At 41.3% G+C, this 18,991-nt stretch overlaps 2 long non-coding RNA genes across 2 annotated transcripts; one reads left to right on the plus strand and one right to left on the minus strand.

The window, feature by feature from the left end:
* Positions 1-2,525: 2,525 nt before the first annotated feature.
* On the minus strand, positions 2,526-9,517 carry LOC310851806. The gene is made up of 3 exons (XR_014567829.1): positions 6,436-9,517; positions 5,234-5,245; positions 2,526-2,541 (listed from the first exon to the last, which is right to left on the minus strand). It is a non-coding gene; the product is annotated as an uncharacterized lncRNA (long non-coding RNA).
* A 6,912-nt stretch (positions 9,518-16,429) lies between these two features.
* On the plus strand, positions 16,430-18,915 carry LOC310851832. The gene is made up of 2 exons (XR_014567856.1): positions 16,430-16,496; positions 17,482-18,915. It is a non-coding gene; the product is annotated as an uncharacterized lncRNA (long non-coding RNA).
* Positions 18,916-18,991: the final 76 nt, after the last annotated feature.

Raw genomic sequence — 18,991 nt, forward strand, 5'->3', positions numbered from 1 at the left:
CTTTGCAGCCAAGGAGTCTTGACGTTTCATTAGAACGGCATTTCTCAAAGCAACTTTGCAACTTCTACCATTGGGACTGCTTTGCATTTTGCAGCCATTACTAATCACCCATCACCTGTTATGATGCTACTGCAGGACAAACTACTCCTTCTATTAAAGCCAAAATCACATTTAATGTCTCCCGCTCTCTCTGTTTGTGTGTGTTAAATACCTTCAGAGGTTGAAGGTATTTCTCTCTCTCTAATTAAAGGTAATATAAAATACTCACACTTAGTAAACCATTACTACAAACTAGAAAGGAGGAAATCAGTATTTCCACTAAGGGACACTTCCATTATCTGATTGGCAAAATCTTGCAGGAAACACAAGCCCCTCCCCCAGTGAAGGATGTTGTGGATCATTAAGGCATGACATAGAGGATTTCCAATACTCACAGTTCCACCAGCAAGTCCCTCAGTAAGGCCCTAAAGCAGATAAAGAAGATAGAGAAATAAGCAGGAAAGGCAAGGCCAACTCCCGCAGTGAAGGATGTTGTGGATCATTAAGGCATTACATAGGATTTTCAGTACTCACATTTCCACCAAGAAGGGCCTAAATAAGGTCTCTATCACAACTTATGAATAGTTGAACACATCAAGTCTGTCTGGAGAGGCTAGATTTCTACTACTCACACGGCAAATAATTATCATCTACTTGAATGGAATCCTAGTATGGCTCGGTGGATCACTTCAGTTACAATAAAAAGCATCTAGGACCTGAGGGACACTTCTTAACTTAGTGACCAAATATAACATACATTATTTTGGTTTTTATGCAGAGTAATAGGGCTTTACTGTCTGTTCTACATATGTCTCGCCTACATGGAATCTCTTCCCTATTTAGAAAGCATCATTGCCTGGATTTGAAGCTCTTCAAATGGCAGCCTGTTGCTGGAGAGACAAAGCGTGTTCTCCTTCAGGGAGAGCACGTGTTGCGGTGGGGTCTACTGAGCCACCCCTTTGTTGCTGGGTAAGTTCTCCAAGATGGCTAGGGGGCATTGATTGGATTGCCGAGTTGCTGGGGCAAAAGTTATGTTGCAATTTTGGTGGGAGGGGTAAAAGGTTTAAATACTCTGCACGCAGCCTTGTACTTTCTCTTTTGCTGTGTGCAACGGATCACCCGCCCACCCGCCCTAGAATAAGGGGTTGTTGCATTGACCTTGCTATGCCTGTCATGGGGTCGTCTGCCTTTGAGCAGGGGCCTGGTAGGAATTTTTTCCACCTGGCAAATTGGCTGGCTGGGTGGTTTTTGCCTACTGCGTAGCAAATCGTCACAACTTGTAAGGTTGTGGTTAGGCATTGGTTATAAATCTGGTGGAGGAGGGGTTTAGGATAGGCTGGGCCTACCCCTCCATGGAGGGGTTCAGGATAGGCTGGGCCTGCCCCTCCATGGTTGCTGCGGAAAGGGAATTCCATTAAAGGAATCCTGGGGCTTGCCATCTTTTCGTCCAATCCCTGGAATGGGACTAGGGCCGGCAAGCCTTCGGGGAGCAGGCGGGTGAGAGTTGAGGGTCTGTGTCTCAGCTCCAATTCTTCCCCGACTTGCTTTCCCCCGCACTGTCTTTCGGTGGTGCCCGGAAGTCAGTTCTGTCCCCAGGCGGGGGGACAGATAGTCTTAACCAATGCCTAAACAACCACTCACAGTTTGTATTTTAATAAAGTTGTGGCCAAAATCATGCCAAAAATCTTAAACAAAAATTACGTGTCCGTTGTGAGTTATTTTGGGGGGTGGATTGGGGACCTCAACACGCAACTACAGAAGCCCCAGATGATGCAATCTTTTATTCTTTGTGGCCCTTTTGATACTTCATCTGGTGTAAACCTAGGCATCACTGTAACCTCCTCCCCTGTTGACCCCCGGTAACAATCAATGATGGTCCAATTAAAAGTAACATGCAATACTCATGCCTAGTAAACCACCACCCTGAAATAAAAAGGAGCAATTCAATCAAAAAGGAGGAAAACAATCAACATCTCTTTTAGGCAATGTTTCCTTAGTTTTAATGCCCTTTAATACTTTTGTGGGAGTATAGAAAATCAGGCACATTTCTGGCATAAACATCTCTTTCCCAGAAGTGTTTGGGTAGTTTGTGCAGTGAATAGCCATAGTAAGGAAAGTGCTGCATTGGCATTCATAACTACATCAGGTATCTCCAACCTTTTTTAGACCCAGGACTCACTAACTAGGTGATCAAAAATAAGATACCTAACAGGCTGGTTCCCCCCCTTTTTTTGTATAACGTAATATGCCTTCACACAACACTTTTGTTTATGTATTTGTTTTTGCAAGTATAAGGGCCATGTCATGCAGCCAGCATGCTTTTGCCATTTCAATCATGCAGCAGTATTGTGGCACGAATCTCATCAGCCAATATTGAGGGACACTTCACTAATCATTAATATCTTGCAGTAAGGACAAGGCCCCTCCCCCACTGAAGGATGTTGTGGATCATTAAGCATTACATAGAGGATTTCCAATACTCACACGTCTGCTACCAGTGCCCTAAACAAGATAAAGCAATATGTTATTCCTTCATGTTTCATGAACATGATAAACATAGTGAACTTTTTGATTATTTCACACTGCCAAACTAGTCCAGGGCAACCTACTTCTTATGTTAAAGCCACAGGCACATTTCATCTATCTTTGTGTGTTTGTGGGGTGTGTGTGTTTTAACTACCTTCAAGGATCACAACCATGGTACTCTTATGAGTATGCAAGGGAGCAAGTAGGCTGTATAAAAGATCCTTTATCTGCTGTAAACCTTGGCATCGCTTTATTAGCATACAGAACTTTGAAGCATGAAGGTGGCGGCCTTCCCGGGCATTTTCCCAACAAAACCTACCAAATAACTCCTAGAGCTGTTGAATCTTGTTGGAACTGATGAAGAACTTTGCAGTAAACAACATTTCTCAAGACAACTTTGGAACTTGTACCTTTGGGACTGCTTTGCATTTTGCAGCCATTGCAACTCAGCCTTCACCTGTTCTGATGCTGCTCCAGGACAAACTACTCCTTATGTTAAAGCCACAGTCACATTTAATCTCTCTCTCTCTCCCCATCTCTCTCTCTCTGTGTGTGTGTGTTAAATACCTTCAAAGAATGAAGATATATTGTTAAATACCTTCAAAGATTAAAGATATAAAATCACTAATATACTAAATTCACACTTAGAAAACCACCACTGAAACAGAAAGGATGAAATCAATATTTCTACAACCAACATTTCTTTTAAGCAATGTTTCCTTAGTTAAAAACCTTTAATACCCTTTTGGCAGTATTCAAAGTCAGGCACACATGTTTTCTGAAAATGAACAGAAAAAATATTGGCAAGTTCTCCCCCCCTCCCCCATATTGTCAGTGGCACCATCCTCCTTGATGCATCATCCCAGCGATCCTTATCTAACTCATATCACTTTTGCCTGTGGCCTCTGCAAGACTGCCTGATCCTAAAAGACAGATTGTGATTGACAGAAACAAGAGGCAACTGGCATCTGGGATAAACAGTTGTGGGCAATTATGACATGCAGTTGATTTGATTGCTCAATATTGTTGTTTTTTTAAAAAATAATTAATGATATTCCCGTTAAAAGCGATGTGCAATACTTACGCCTAATAAACCACCAAGCTGAAACAGAAAGGAGGAAATTGATTTTGCTACAATCATCTCTTTTAAACAATTTACCATTAGTTAACAACCTTTAATACCCTTGTGGAAGTATAGAAAATTGGGCACACTTCTGGCATAAACATCTCCTTCTCAGGAGTGTTCCCGTAACTCTTTTAGTAAAAGGCCATAACAGGAAAATGGTTGCAATGCCCTATATCATCTAAATCAAATATGTGTTTCAAATACCTTCAAGTACTACAACCATGGTATTCAGGGGGAAACAGTTGTTCTTTTCGCTACACTGTAGTCTCAGTGAAAGTTGCCCCAGCAGAAAAGGCATAAGGGTACAGCCAAGAAGAACAGTCAACCTCCCTTCGGCTTCAGCCAGGTCAACCCTAAACGTCCCATTACAGTCCTTAAAATTTGCCCAGCCTTTAAATCTTAGACCTATCAAAAAGACATTTTAAAATTCCAGAAATCAAAACTTCTTATACTTTGTGTAAAGTATTTGTTTTTGTAAGTATTAGGGCCATGTCATGCAGCAAAGGTGCTTTAACGAGTTTAACCATTTCAGCTACACAGCAGTATTGTGGGAGGGATCTAATCACCCAATACTGAGGGACACGTCAATGAACGAATTTTCAAAATCTTGCACCACTCTTGCCGTGAGCAGAGCCTGAGTATTTCTCTGTGGCTCTCGTCTGTCACTTCTGTGTGGCTTTTCTACAAACTAATGTGCAAAACCAGGCAATAAAAGACAAGGGTGCCTCATGGGAAGAAACATTCAGACAATACAGAGAAGATTTGCAAATCACCACCACACTATATTTTAGGTTTGGCTTGCAAGGTTCCTATGTGGATCTGGTTGGCCACTATGAGACCATAATGCTGGCCTGGTATTTTTGTGTTCTTATAATCCTTATGATCTTGAAAGTCAAATGCTTGATCACCTCTCAGTATGGCCCCTCATCCTTACTGTAAAGGTAAAGGTAAAGGTACCCCTGAACATTAGGTCCAGTCGCAGACGATTCTGGGGTTGCGGTGCTCATCTCGCTTTACTGGCCAGAGCAGCACACGGAAACGCCATTTACCTTCTCGCCGGAGCAGTACCTATTTATCTACTTGCACTTTGACATGCTTTCGAACTGCTAGGTTGGCAGGAGCAGGGACCGAGTAACGGGAGCTCACCCCCTCGCGGGGATTTGAACTGCCAATCTTCCGATTGGCAAGCCCTAGGCTCTGTGGTTTGGACCACAGCGTCACCCACGTCCCACATCCTTACTGTAGAACATTTTAAAACTGCAGAAATCCATTTATGGGCATGTATGCAAATTCTCATTTTATTCTATTTTTTCTTTTAATCACTTTATTAGACCTGAAAACAATTTGGAAATTAGAGGGTGTGTGTTGAACCAACATGGATCCTAGCCAGCATCCAGATGTTCCCAAGCATGCAGGAATCTTGGAAACCCTTTTATTTATCCACTAGAAACATGAAAATGACATCCATTTTTAGCTAAAGGGGATTTTTTTTTTTTTTAGTCATTCAGTTCTCTCAATGCATAAAAGATTTGTAATACTTACAAGCTGAGGGGCCTAAATTTAAAAACAAAAACAGCAATTAGATTGATTGGTCTGCAAGCCTCTTAAGACAAATAAAATACCATCAGCCCCCCTCCACCCCTTCAACAAAAGCTGATTCAAGTGGTGGCTCAGCTGGTCTGGCTGAATTTCTGGGACAGGACAAAATAATTTTTACCTTCTTTTAAACAAAGAATACAGCAAATCCATAAAAGAAATTATTAGAAGCAGCAGCAATATATAAAAAAGATTGAAGCCAGCAACAGTTCACTCAAAAGCATTGCAAAATGGAGAGATCTCTGGGGCTCACTTAAAGATCTGAACTCAGAAAGCCAAAAAAATGTTCTGTTGGGAGGAAGTTCCACCACCAAGAAAGCTATGTGCCTAGAACCCACCAACCTATTCATTCTCAAGGTCAAGCCAATGAGAAGGCCTCTGAGCCTGATCTTAGAGCCATTGGATCATAGGAAGCTGCCTTATACTGAGCCATATCACTGCCCCATACATCTCAGTATTGTCTACACTGACTGGTCGCAGCTCTCCAGGGTTTCAAACAGGAAATTTTCCCAGCTCATGTGTGTGAGTATGTGCATCAAACAAAACCGAGATATTGAATTCATATATGCAGAATGTTTCAGCTTCTGCCTTCAGGAGGCTTGAAACATTTTGCTATATGAATTCAGTTTCTCTATTTTGTTAGCACAAAGAAGGATGAAACACTAGACTTGGAGGCTAAACTTCTCTGTATAAAGTTCCTTATGTGTGAAAAACACATTTTGTCACTATGGATGCAATCCCATGCATACTACATGATAATACATCCTCTTAAACCTAATGGGAGTTACTTCCTATTAAACAAAACAAAACAGGCTTGTGCTGCCATTGTTATCCTTTGTATTCAGGAAGCTATAGTTTCTATGCCAGCTCCTTCCATTTTTCCATGGTGTAGAATCCTAAAAGGAAGTGAATTTCCCTCATTTTTATCCAAATGGAAAACATTTACAATTAAATTGATCCCTTAAGTTTAATTGTAGGTTTTAGATCCCATGTGTAGAATAGCCCCTAAATGCAAGGAGTTTTCATACGATCTTGCCTCAAGGAGCATTTATGTCCTACAAAAACATGCACTTGCAGCTCACTGAATATCTAGCTAAGCAGTATTGAAATATTCTACATGGCTCCCTTAAGTGCAAAAACAGACTTACCGAGATGCTCCCATCTGGACAAAGGAGAAAGACAAGAAGAGCAGTGGTCACAACCTGGAGATGCATCTTGGCTTTGCGTTGGTGTCTTTCAGGAGTGAAGTCACCAAGGTGAAGAATGAGCACTTTTAACTGCTGTATTTATACTATAATTTTGTCCTCAATTTTCAAGCCTGGTTGACCAAATGTAATACCTCTATTGTCAAGGGAACCTATGTCTTTTGTCAATAAGGAAAGGTCAATTCATCATAGCTATCATCACACGGAAAGTAGTGGTTGGTTCCAAACACCAGGGGCCAACTTGGCAACAAAGAATAGGCGGCATTATTCTTCCTAACTTGGGTGTTAAAATGGCCCAAATTGACCTTTTCTAACTATGTGCAATGAAGGATGTGCCAGAACCTCTTTGTGACATGGATAATGCCTACATTTCTGAGTATAGTTGAGGAGACCCTTATGAAGATGGAATGAATTTCTGAGGTGGCAATTCTTAAGCAAATTCAAAGAATAAGGTGGTCTACAAAGCAGTGGGGCAGCCTGGTACACTTGCCCTGGGCCTGCCAGACTTACACTGTCATGCCAATAACACCTTGTTCCTCCCAGACAACCAAGGACTCCCGCCCCGGGTTTTAGACGAGCTCTGCATGAGCCTGTCCCACAGAGTTCAGCAAGTTGCTTAGATATTACTACCTTTACAATTCCAGTATTTAATATGTGCAAATGTTTGAAATTCACTACGTTAAATCCCAATCCAAAACAAGGTCGTGAATTTCAAAGTGTAACCCAGTGGGGCTGAGTCAGAGTTTTTGGTTCCTATCCTAACCTGCACATCATATCAGTGAGTCAAGGACTGGTTTTATTTAGCCTAAGGATCTTTCGGCATAAATGGGGGATGTCTGCAGTTGAGTTGAATGTGTATTTGATGCTATTTACATTCCCACTTAAGTAGCATCGTCCACTTGACATCCGCTTCAAATGACTTCTATCCTGCTATTTTTTCCCTTTTAAACATTGATGAATATCACTGATTCAATGCTTGGAGCCAGGGTGCTGTCATCCATTAGAGTTGGCTAGCAGGACTAGGTGGTCCCTAGTCATTGCCTTAGCTGCATGTATACCCACACTGAATTTGGGGAAGTTGAGTTCAAATCATTAAGAATGTTTCAGATCAGACTTGCAAGAGTGTAGAGTTGTAGCCCACTTACTATCGTATGTGTCAATTCCACAAGTTGATATTGTTAAAACACTGCTGCAAAAGCAATTTTGATGTGATACACATAACTTCATTATTTATTTGTGCAGTGTTTTATCAGTCTATTTACAAACCACCACTAAAAAAACCCCCCAAAAATTATGTGTTGTGGCCAATATTATTCATACTCAGAGTAGACCCACTGAAATTAACTGACATGGATAATTTAGGTCAATTCATTTAAATGTGTCTACTCTGAGTAAAACCTAGATGGCAATTACGCTTTTTTTCCAAGTATAAACTGTAGTAACAATATTCTTTTCCATCCTTTTTCTATCCCTTGTGCCGTCAGTTTCCTTTCAACAAAAGCAAAAAGTTTCTTCAATGAGTAAAAACTGAAGTATGAAGTGTAATCTCCACTAAATGTAACTCTCCTAAAAGATTAGACCACATTATAGTGATTCTCAAAAATTTATAGCCACAATATAGTGATTCTGTTTCATGCATTCACACTTTGCTACACAGATAGGCCCCTATTTGGGCTTCACAGTCTGGGATATGATAGTGTTGGTGGCAGGGGTCTTACTACACTAGAAAAACAAAACAGCTGGTAACTTGTGTTCTGGACGTAGCATGGGATAGATACTATTTTTTTGTTCTAGGTCTGTTCTAGAGTCACAAGTCAGTATGTTGCAACTATCCTATGATTTTACATCACAGAACACCCTCTACCTGCAAACCAGCCATTCACCATCTTACGCTTGTCCTTTACCTGACCTTTCTACATATGTTTATTCATACTAATCAGAACATAACCTGCCAGAACAGCAAAGGGCAAGTAAATGTGACAATCTGGATACTGTCAGTTTTTTATCAGTTGCCTGGGTTATTTTTGGCTATCTGCTGTTGCCTATGATAGAACAATCTTTCCAGGAACTTGGTGTCTCAGTAGATCCCATTCTTCTGCTTCAGCAATAAGTTTTAACAGCATTTATTGCAACTGATAACAGGCCTTTGATCCAGCTTCTGGCTCCTGAGAAATGGAAGTATGTTCTTTTTTCTGTAAACAAAAACAAAACACCTGACCTACACAACCAAGGCACATTGCAGATTAGCATTTGAATGTCAGAACAAGTTGTCCGGATATCACCTGAGAATGCCTTCTTTCATGATCAAAGAAGGCTATGTGCCAATGACAGGGTTCCCCTGCCCCTGCAGTTCATGTGCCTGTGCTCCCTGCATGACAGACACTTTCAACAAGTATCCATAAGCCCTCCAGCTCATACCTATAGGCTACAGAAAGTAGCACACACTTTGCATTCAGGTCCTAAATTCAGTTTCCAACATCTCCAGGTAAGGCTGGGAAAAACTCCTATATGAAACCCCAAAGAGCTACCATCAACCAGAATATACGGTATTGAGCTAGATAGACCAATGGAATACAACTTCCCATGTTCCTACTGAAGCTTCGAGTTCAAACTAATTCACTTATTATCCACCTGACTGCCTAGTCACATACCTAAGAGGTGCAAAGTGAAATTGGATACATTCTAATGGCCCACTCAAAATTCCAACCGCCTCTTTTATTCCTAAAACATTCTAAAATGTTGGCTTCTGGTTCCCTGAAAGAGGTTTCTCTCTACCAGATTTAAGACTATATTATGAGGCATCCTGCATCTGTTGAATCCAGGAGTGGGTGACATTAAAAAATACAGACCTGTTAGATCTAGAGGGACATGATATTAGATTTGGATGGCATGTGTATTTATGGTACGATAAAATCAAAGTACGCAGGGGTTTCAGAATCATATTATAAGAAAATCCATTATTAAAGTCTGGGAGAAATATAAAGATATGTTAGAACAAAAAACACCATGGTGACTTTTGCCACTAGAAGTACCGTATTCTTCGCCCTATAGGGCGCACCTAGGTTTTTTGGGGGGAAATAAAGAAAAAAATTATTGCCCCCCCAGGCCAGAGCTTCCCCTGACCCCTCTCGCTCTCCAGGCTTCAGGAAGCTATCCGCAAGCCTAGGGAGCCCAGCAGGAACTCCTGCCGGGCTTGGAAGGCTTGCGGATAGCTTCCTGAAGCCTGGAGAGCGAGAGGGGTCAGTGCGCACCGACCCCTCTCGCTCTCCAGGCTTCAGCGAAAGCCTGCATTCACCCCATAGGACGCACACACATTTCCCCTTCATTTTTGGAGGTGAAAAAGTGCGTCCTATAGGGCAAATAATACGGCAATTTCGTTGAAGAAAGTAAATATGAGGAGTAAGAAGCAGAAGTTCTCCTGTTAATTAGAGCTTAATTGGACTAAAGTACAGGTGCATGCTGGAAGGGATGAGATCACAAACTGAAGAACAAATCAACTGCAAGGACTTTAAGGTCTGAATTTGGGATAAGACTTCATTCGGTGCAAAGGACAGTGGGTTGGATGGGAGCCTACGGTTTCTTTATTTAAAGTTTTCTTCTCTATATTTATGATTTGGCAACCCTCCTCTGAATGTTAGTTCAAATTAAATTTGTACAAGTGAGGAGGGAAGAACTTGGATTATAAATATGGTATATAACGTCAAAAAGAACTGTGTATGTAAAAAGGAAAAAGGGAGAGAAGCTCTATTTTGCAAAATGTTTACGATGGAAACTTAGAGCTGGCTCTACCCCATCCTTTATTATGTATGAAGTGAACTGAATAATGCTAAAAGGATTTGGAATTTAATTTAATTGGAAGGATAATTGGCCATATATCTTCAGCTGGAAGGAAGGGTGAAAGGAGTCTGTGAAGGAAATGATAAGGTTCTTTATTGAGTCACCTGCAGTTCGATAGACAACTCTTCTTCCCAGGCAGAGGGGGAAATGATGACAAGTCTATTTACTGGGACAGAGCGACTTTTGCAGCTGTTGTTAAATTTCTCAGTGCAAAAAAAAACAAAGCATGGAGAAATTTCTGGAACAACAATGGGATATCAGCTCTGCTCAAGGCATGATGGATAACAGCAATAATTGGGGAAAGAAAAACATAACATCTTACAAGGATCGGAAGAAACACCATGGACAGAATAATAGTCACACAAAGGAAGAACAAGGATATGGTTTGAGTTCCTCACTTGTAGTTTTATAAATCATTTAATTGTCAACACGAATAGAAGTTATTAATATTGCAGTTGTTGTAAAAGAGATTATTATTATGACCAGAATGTAATTGAAACTAATAAGATTTTGGAACACAGAAATAAAGAAAAACATCAAATCATCAGATCTAGCATGCGGGAGGCCAACATAACTAAATTATATAATTTGATATTTGAATGATTGGTATTAATAATTATTTTATAAATTGGTAATGTTATAATGAATATTATGATGGGGTTATTATTGGTATAATAGTATAGTGTCCAGATCAAGAGAAGTAATAGTTCCACTCTATTCTGCCTTAGTCAGACCACACTTGGAATACTGTGTCCAATTCTGGGCACCACAATTTAAGAAGTATGTTGACAAGCTGGAATGTGTGCAGAGGAGGGCAACCAAGATGATCAAGGGTCTGAAAACCAAGCTTTATGAGGAGCACTGGAAGGAGCTGGGTATGTTTAGCTTGGAAAAGAGAAGACTGAGATGAGATATGATATGATAGTCATCTTCAAATATCTAAGGACTGTCACATGGAAGAGGGGGCATGCTTGTTTTCTCCTGCTCTGAAGGGTAGGACTTGAACCAATGGCTATAAGTTGCAAAAAGGGAGATTCCGGCTAAACATTCGGAAAAAACTTTCTGACAGTAAAAGCTGTTCAGCAGTGGAACAGACTCCTACAATGGTGGTGGACTTTCCTTCCTTGGAGGTTTTTAAACAGAGGTAGGATGGCCAACTGTCATGGATGCTTTAGCTGGGATTCCTGCATTGCAGGGGGTTGGACTAGATGACCTTTGGGTCCCTTTGACCTCTATGATTCTATGATCCTAACAGTAGGCTAGCCAGCATCCAAAAAGTGCTTTTAAAAATGAGTTACTGATGGTGTGTTGAATCAGAAACCTATGTCAGATCAATAGTGAACAGGGTGGCAAAGGAGAGCTGGTTGGTTGTAGGTCTTTTGGCTACTTTTAGGGGAATTGTCACAGCTCTGAAAAGAATAGACTAATCTGGACATACCATTCACCAAAATCACAGTAAAGAGGTATGCTCCCAAATGTATTAATGGAATTCAGTTTTTAATGACTGACTGGGGATGAAAGCTGCAGATATAATGCAAAAACATGGCTTTGGCCTGCAGAACAATTTTAAACAACCTATACAGCTACCTGAAGCCTATTATCTATTTGGCAGCTAACTCATAATGTGCTGCATGAAATGCCTAAATTTGATCACCTACCACAAGTAGTGTTCCTCTGTCAATTTTCCCAGTTTAACTCTGTGGTTAAACTATGGAATTTATTCGTACAGGAGACAGGGAAGGTCATCAACCTGGAAGGCTTCAAAAGAGGATTAGAGGAATTCATGGAGTTAAATTCTATGAACGACTACTGGTCGTGACAGGTCTGCTTCCACGTTCAGAGGCTGCATGCTTCCATATGTTGGTTGTTGGAAGCCACAGAACGGGAGAGTGCCCTTGTGGGTCCTGCTTGTGGGCTTCCCACGGGCATCTGATGAGAACAGGATGCTGGACTTGGTGGGCCATTGGGCTGCTCCAGCAGACTCTGCTTATGCTTGGTAGCCCATCTCCCCACGTTCATTGCGATGCATAATCAGTCCGTTACTTTCAGAACTGCAACAATTTACCTGAATTTAATGCTAAATCTTGCCATGCAATGGTGTGTGATATTGAAAATGATAATCAAGGTCATTTTTGAGAGTGGCATTCAGCCACTTCTTCTCTGTCACTCTGTGTGCAATTAATCTGGCATGGGTGCCCACTTTTTACACACCAGTGCCAGTACAGGTAAGAATAATATTGCAGTTGGCTATGCCAGGTTTGTCTCTGCTTATCTTTCCGCTTTAGCTACAGCGGTTCATTTATTTAAGATAACGTCTCACTTTTACGCATGTGATTTATACCTCTCTGCCTCTCAGTTACAGATCTTTCTTTCATTCCATTTTCCTGTCTTGATATAAGATGGCTGTTTTCCTTTGTCTTTCTTTTCATTTTCTCATGCTAAGCATTTCTAAAGCTGGTAAGTTGCCTTAAGTAGGCACTCAAGCTGTTCCACCTTCTTTTTCTTTATCGTGTGAGGGTTTTTTGGGGGTGAAGGACCTCTGTCCTACCCTACATGTATTCATTATAAACTCTGAAGGCAGCCTATCATGTGTTCATTATGCTTCTGTGAACATCTGAAAGGGGCCTGAGTTATGCTACAATGTCTTTCTCATCAAGTGAATCTCTTTTGATTCTTTTATTCATGCTACCACACCGTATTGTAGAAATGTATCTGTATGTTTCTACAGTCCATATTTTCTTGTCAATTTATACTTCTACGGCTTCAACTGGCATTTGTTGTATTGGCTAGCTATTTTATTATTTATTTATTATTACATTTATATTCCATTTCCCCCTAAGTAACTCAAGCTGCCGTACATGGTTCTCCCCTCTTCCTATTTTATCCACAAACAACCCTGTGAGGTTGTTTAGGTTAAAAGACAGTGGTTTCGAACACTTGAAATGCTGCAAGGTCTCACACACAGACACACATACCCCACAGCACAATAAAAATTGCTCCATATTATATACATTGGTACACTTTGTTATGTTTCCACATTGAATGCTGTCTGTTCACACCAGTGGGTGGAGCACTTTTTACACTTTACAAGGTTGGTTTCCTTGCAACTCCAAACCTCCCTACTCTGAAAATGTCTCCACGTGGTTGCCATATTTACAGCTACACCATTATATATCTATCAGGTACAATGTCCTAAAAGCCTAGGACAGAAAATGTTTTTTTAAAAAATAATCTTTGTAAAGTGAACATGATTGGATCTCTGCCCAACACATCTTTCATTATACTTTGAAGAGGCAATAGTGGCTTATCTTAACCAGAGATTATTGGCCTTACATAACTGGAGAAATTTTAAAATTAAAGCAAAGTTTTTGGTGTGAACATACATGAGCTAAATGAGGTGGCAGGGGTCACTGCTGCCTCAGTACCGTGTCTGCCAAGGAATTCAACTGACAATGAAATTCTCTCAAGCATTCAGCTGTTCCACTAATATATTCATTTCACTTCCTACCTCTCAAATGAAATAGTCCTTCTACCCCATAAACATCTTTTAGGATTGTTTAATTTTGAAATGTGCAGTTGTATCTATGCAGCTGAGTACTTTCATGGTGAAGGAAGGTTTGCAACAAGAGCTGGCAAGAACCATAATGTGAAATTATGTTTGTATCTACCTATCCTTACCCCTAACAGAACCTAAGATGAGTAACTGAAACAACTACACATTGCTTCCCTATGTACCCCTTCCTCTGTTGTTACCCATGTTAAAGCTTAGATTGCATATCCCTTGGGGTTGTCCTCTTGCAACTTTCTGCCCTGTCTTCTGAATTGGTTGTGCATATGTATGTTATGCATGGGGCAATGTAGCCATGCTCTTTAAAATATTTAACAGATAGATTGGTGAGCATTATCTTAGCTGAATTTTACTTTTGGTCTTTTTTGGTAATGGCAGTTTAAATTGTTGTGTTGTGTGCAGAGATAATTAGTGACGGGGGTTGGGCTCCACATTCTGTAAATAATAAATAAACAAAACTATGAAAACCGATGGTACTAGAAAAGCAACTGGGCAGTATCTCTCTTTAAAGAAAAACATGGTTTTGCATAAGCAAGCCTGTAATTATAGCACAAACATCAATGAAAGTACTTGGGCAGTAATTTCTTGCATTATATGCCACACAGTAGAAGCTGAGATTACTAAATTGAGGTGGAACTGCATGAGAATTGAATGGTGTGGCACCTTCAATGTCCTGTAACTTTAATGGAGTTTGAATCACAGCCCCAGATTTCAACACCATAGAGCAGTGGTTTTCTACCAGTGTGCCATGGCACCCTGTGGTGCCTTGAACGATGGTCAGGGGTGCTGTGGGCAACACTGGCCTCTATCCCTCTTCCTTATCTCCCTCCTCTGATGCCCTCTCACATCTCTGCCCCCCAAAGGCTTGGCAGCTGTTTGTTGCAGCAGCCCTGGCTACAAGCTCCCCGGGCAAATGGTGCCTCTGGGGCAGCCCAGGGGGTGTTTCCCAGGTTCCTGTGGGGCAGTGTGAGGGGGCACCTCTCTTTGGGGCAGGGGGGCAGCTCAAAGACTGGGGGGCAGCAGCGGCTTCACCGAGGACTCCAAAAGAGAGGGGAGAAGAGAGGAGTCTGAGGGAAGACTTCACAGGGGAGGGTGTTTGAAAAAGGGTGAGAAGCTACTAGCTCTGCAGGCAAGGGGTGATAAGCTGGGCTCCTGAGCAGGGCCATCTTAAGCATTTCAGGTGCTGTGGTGCAAAAGATTCCTCCGACCTTTTTTAGGAAGGTTCCCCAGAGTTTTTAACCTTTTTTTTAGGGAGCTAACACCACGCTTACACATTATCTCTGAAGCCCTTAGAACAAAATAAAATGAAAAGGCAGAAGAAACTCTAATTCTAAATCTAAATCTAATGAAAAGGCAGAAGAAAGTCCTCAATTCTTCTAATTCATCCTCATGATTCAAATCGCCACATATCAAAAAGTTAAAGCGATCACCAGTTTGTTGTTCTTTAAATAAATTAATAAAGACACAGACAATGAAGTTCGCGGCCAATATGTGTTTAAGTACAAAGCTGACGTTTTCAAATATTGTGGGGAGTGGGGTGGGTGTGGGTGTAAAGCAGTGACATCCTGAACCTAAAAAGGACCCAAAACTTCAGTCACAAAGGCTGCAGCCCTGACTGCACTTACCTAAGAGTAAGCCGTGCTGAATCTAATAGGACCTTACTTCTGCATAGACAGTAGGACTGCAACAAGAAGCACAGTTGGGGATTAGGGCTTTCTGTTTTAAGTCTCAACCAGAGGAAAATGTAATATTGGAGATTAGGGAGAAAGGAATATGACTAGATTGGGGGGAGGGGGCGGACAGGTAAAAACCACAGGTAGCGAGACAAAACCACAGGTAGCGAGACAAGGCACACTTTCTGGGGAGCATGTCTCACACACAGTTGCTTGGGGTGAGGACTGCAGAGGGACCATAGTTGGGTTTTGCGTGTGTGTTTTTCAGAAAAACGTAGAATTGGAAGGGACCCTGTGGGTCATCCAGCCCAACCCCCTGCAATGCTTTTTAGCTTGCATTGATCTCAAAAACCGTTGCAGCCCAGGTAGAGGAGGAAGAAAGTGGGCAAATTGGGGGGCGCCTCTCTTCTTCTTTGCCATTGCCCGCCTCCCTCTTCACATAGGGCCAGCCGCCTCACAGCAGAACAGAGCACGAGGCAGCAACAGAGCAAAGCCCAGCGCCTGGGTGCATGCGCCACTGCGTCAAGTGAGGGTGTGTGCGCCGCTCCTGCTGAGCGTTGACTCGGTTTTTTCCCTTTTAGCCTTCTGCCGCCCTGTAATAGAACTTCCTCAGTGCCCCTATAGTTTTATGTGCTTTGACTTTCATTGCCTAAATATGACAATTCCAAGCAAGGGTTTCACTAGAGTACACCCAGATATCTAAGTGAGCAAGTTTGTCCTATAGCTTACACCATTTAAATCTATGGCTGTGTTTGCTAAAAATCATAATCTTGGTCTTAGAGTAAGTGATAGATACCTTTTCCTGTTTACAGTATGTGCTGATCACTTCCAATAGTTTTTTGAGGTCCAGCCGGGAAAGGGAGAGGAGCACTAACTCATCTGTCTACATCAAGACTTTGATCTTTCTATTCCTAATTACTGTAGAGGTGAAATTTCATCATCATCACCATCATCTTTGTTTATTAATACCTTGCCCATCTGGCTGGGTCTTCCCCAGCCACTCTGGGCAGCTCCCAACAGAATATTAATAATAATGATAAAAAGCAATGAAACATGAAACATTAAAAACCTCCCTGAACAGGACCGCCTTCAGATGTCTTTTAAAAGTCAGTTGTTTATTTCCCTGACATCTGAAGGGAGGGCATTCCACAGGGAGGGCGCCACTACCAAATCATTACTATAAAAGTTTTTAAAAGGGGGAGCCAGGACGCAGCCTTGCTTCACCGCTTCACCTTGCCTTTCACTGTCTTTAACCAATGAGTGAATTCAGAGGTGCTACTGATGAGTGTTTGTTTTGGACACTAGGCAACAGTAATCCACAGAGCTCTAAATATCTGTTTTGCCTTTTAGTGCTTTATTTGGCAGGCAAAATAAAGGACAGGTTGGTGAGGGGGCGGGTGATTGAGGGCTTAAAATTACTTTACCTGGTGCAGAAATGACTTCAAACAAACAAACATTAAAGGGGAGAAGAGAGGGCAACAAATTCTACTTCTCTTCCTCAACAGAGCTTTGCTTCCAACCTCCTAACAGGGTTTGCAAAACCCTTCAGAGGGAGATGTGAACCAGGATTTATTCAATTGGGGAAGGGAAAAAGAGGATAGGAAGCAAGAGGAATGCAATATATATATATATATATATATATATATATATATGTTATCACATTAAATAGGGTTGCCATATTTCAAGAAGTATAAATAATCCAGACACAAAAAATGTGGAGCTTTTTTTTTGGGGGGGGGGGATTGCCATCCACTGTCTGCCTGATCCCTTACCCAAAAGGATCCAGCCCACCCTTCCGCTTTGGCACAGCCCCCAAATGTAAATAATAAAAATAAAATAAACCAACCAACCACAAAAACCTGGATATTTCATGTAAAAAAATCCCCCCGCCCCCCCCCCAAGCCTGGGAAGTCTTGAAGCAACAGATGTAGACGGACTGCAATAGTGTAGCTAAGTCAAACTTGAGCCATTAAAAGTCTCTCTCAGACTTGTTTCTGGCTCCACACAGTCTCAACCCCAAGCTCTGTTGCACTCCCTGGCCGCTGAGGGAGACAGGGCAGAGGATGGAGGCTACTCTCTCCTCCATGGCCCTCCCTAGACTTTCATTTCCCTTCCTTCCCTCTCTCGAATCTCCTCAGGTTCCCTCCTCTCTCTCGGGCCTTCAAGTCTCCTCAGAATCTCCTCAGGATTCCCTCCAAAATCTTCTGAGGGAGAAGCCTTCCCTCAGCCCTCTTCTGCAGTTGCACCAGGCCCCTCACAAGCGGCTGAGCCACATAAGTGTTTTTTGTCAATTTTAATCACAAGCTCTTTTGACTACTTCAGATGAGAAGTGTGAAATAAATCCATGAAATAAATTATCAACAAAATTAAGCTCAACGGCTGATGCTTGGGCTAGTGGTTCGTGTCTTAAAATAAAAGCATACCTCTCCCTCACTTTATATTCATCGAGACACCAGATTTAAAAACAACACCTTTTCTGTCAGGGTTTTTTTTGGGGGGAAGGGGGGGTCGAAAGGTTAAGACATATTTGACCTTCACCACTGTTAATTGTGTTATTTGTTCTTTTGTTTTTACCATGTGAGCCGTTCTGAGTCACTTGACTGTAAAACAATGCAACATCATTTGTGTAATTTGTGAGAATGTTTCTTCCTTATGTTATCTTTGCTTGTAAATATCACCTTATTTTGTTGTCCATCGCTCTGAGACCATTTCTGGAGAATGCAGTATAGAAATATAGTAAATAAATAAAGACTAGGAATTTTTTTGATAATAAGTAACATGGAATGCTCTCTCCAGAGAGGTTCAGCTGGTGCCTTCATTATATATTTTGACGCCGGGCGAAAATCTTCTTTAACCAGGCCTGATTGGCTGATTGATATCTGATACCCTTTAAAAATGTGTGACAGAAGGGAGGATTTTTGGGTTGCTCTTGTTTATTTTTATTATGTATTTTCTGTTTTTATATTGTGGTTTTATGTTGTGAGGCCTGCAGGTGTAGGGCAGTATACAAGTAATAATAATAATAATAATAAAAAAGATTGGTGCATTCAAAACATTTGTGGAAAGAAATCAAGGGTTGTATTCAAAGTCAGACCAATTTAAATGGGCTTATGCTGCACAGAATATAGTTGGAGAGAAGGCCTTGTAGACATTTTGGCAATTTGATGTAAGATCTGAGGGAAGCCATATGGGATACAATTGTGATTTGTTGTTATTTCCTTAAACTAATGGTATTGTGTCATGTGCAAGGATTGCTTATATTTTTTTTTTCTAAAAAATGATAACAAGAGACCTGGGGGGAAAGGATGGTGGGAGTAAGCGCTTCAAAATATATATGGCTTTTTTTTTCAGAGTGGTGAGTTTTTACCTGACACAAAGGCCACAGCATTAGAATGGGGTGCATAATGTCTTCAACTTGCAA

This window comes from Podarcis gaigeae (genome assembly GCF_964106915.1).
Source record: "Podarcis gaigeae genome assembly, chromosome: 8".
Lineage (NCBI taxonomy): Eukaryota > Metazoa > Chordata > Lepidosauria > Squamata > Lacertidae > Podarcis > Podarcis gaigeae.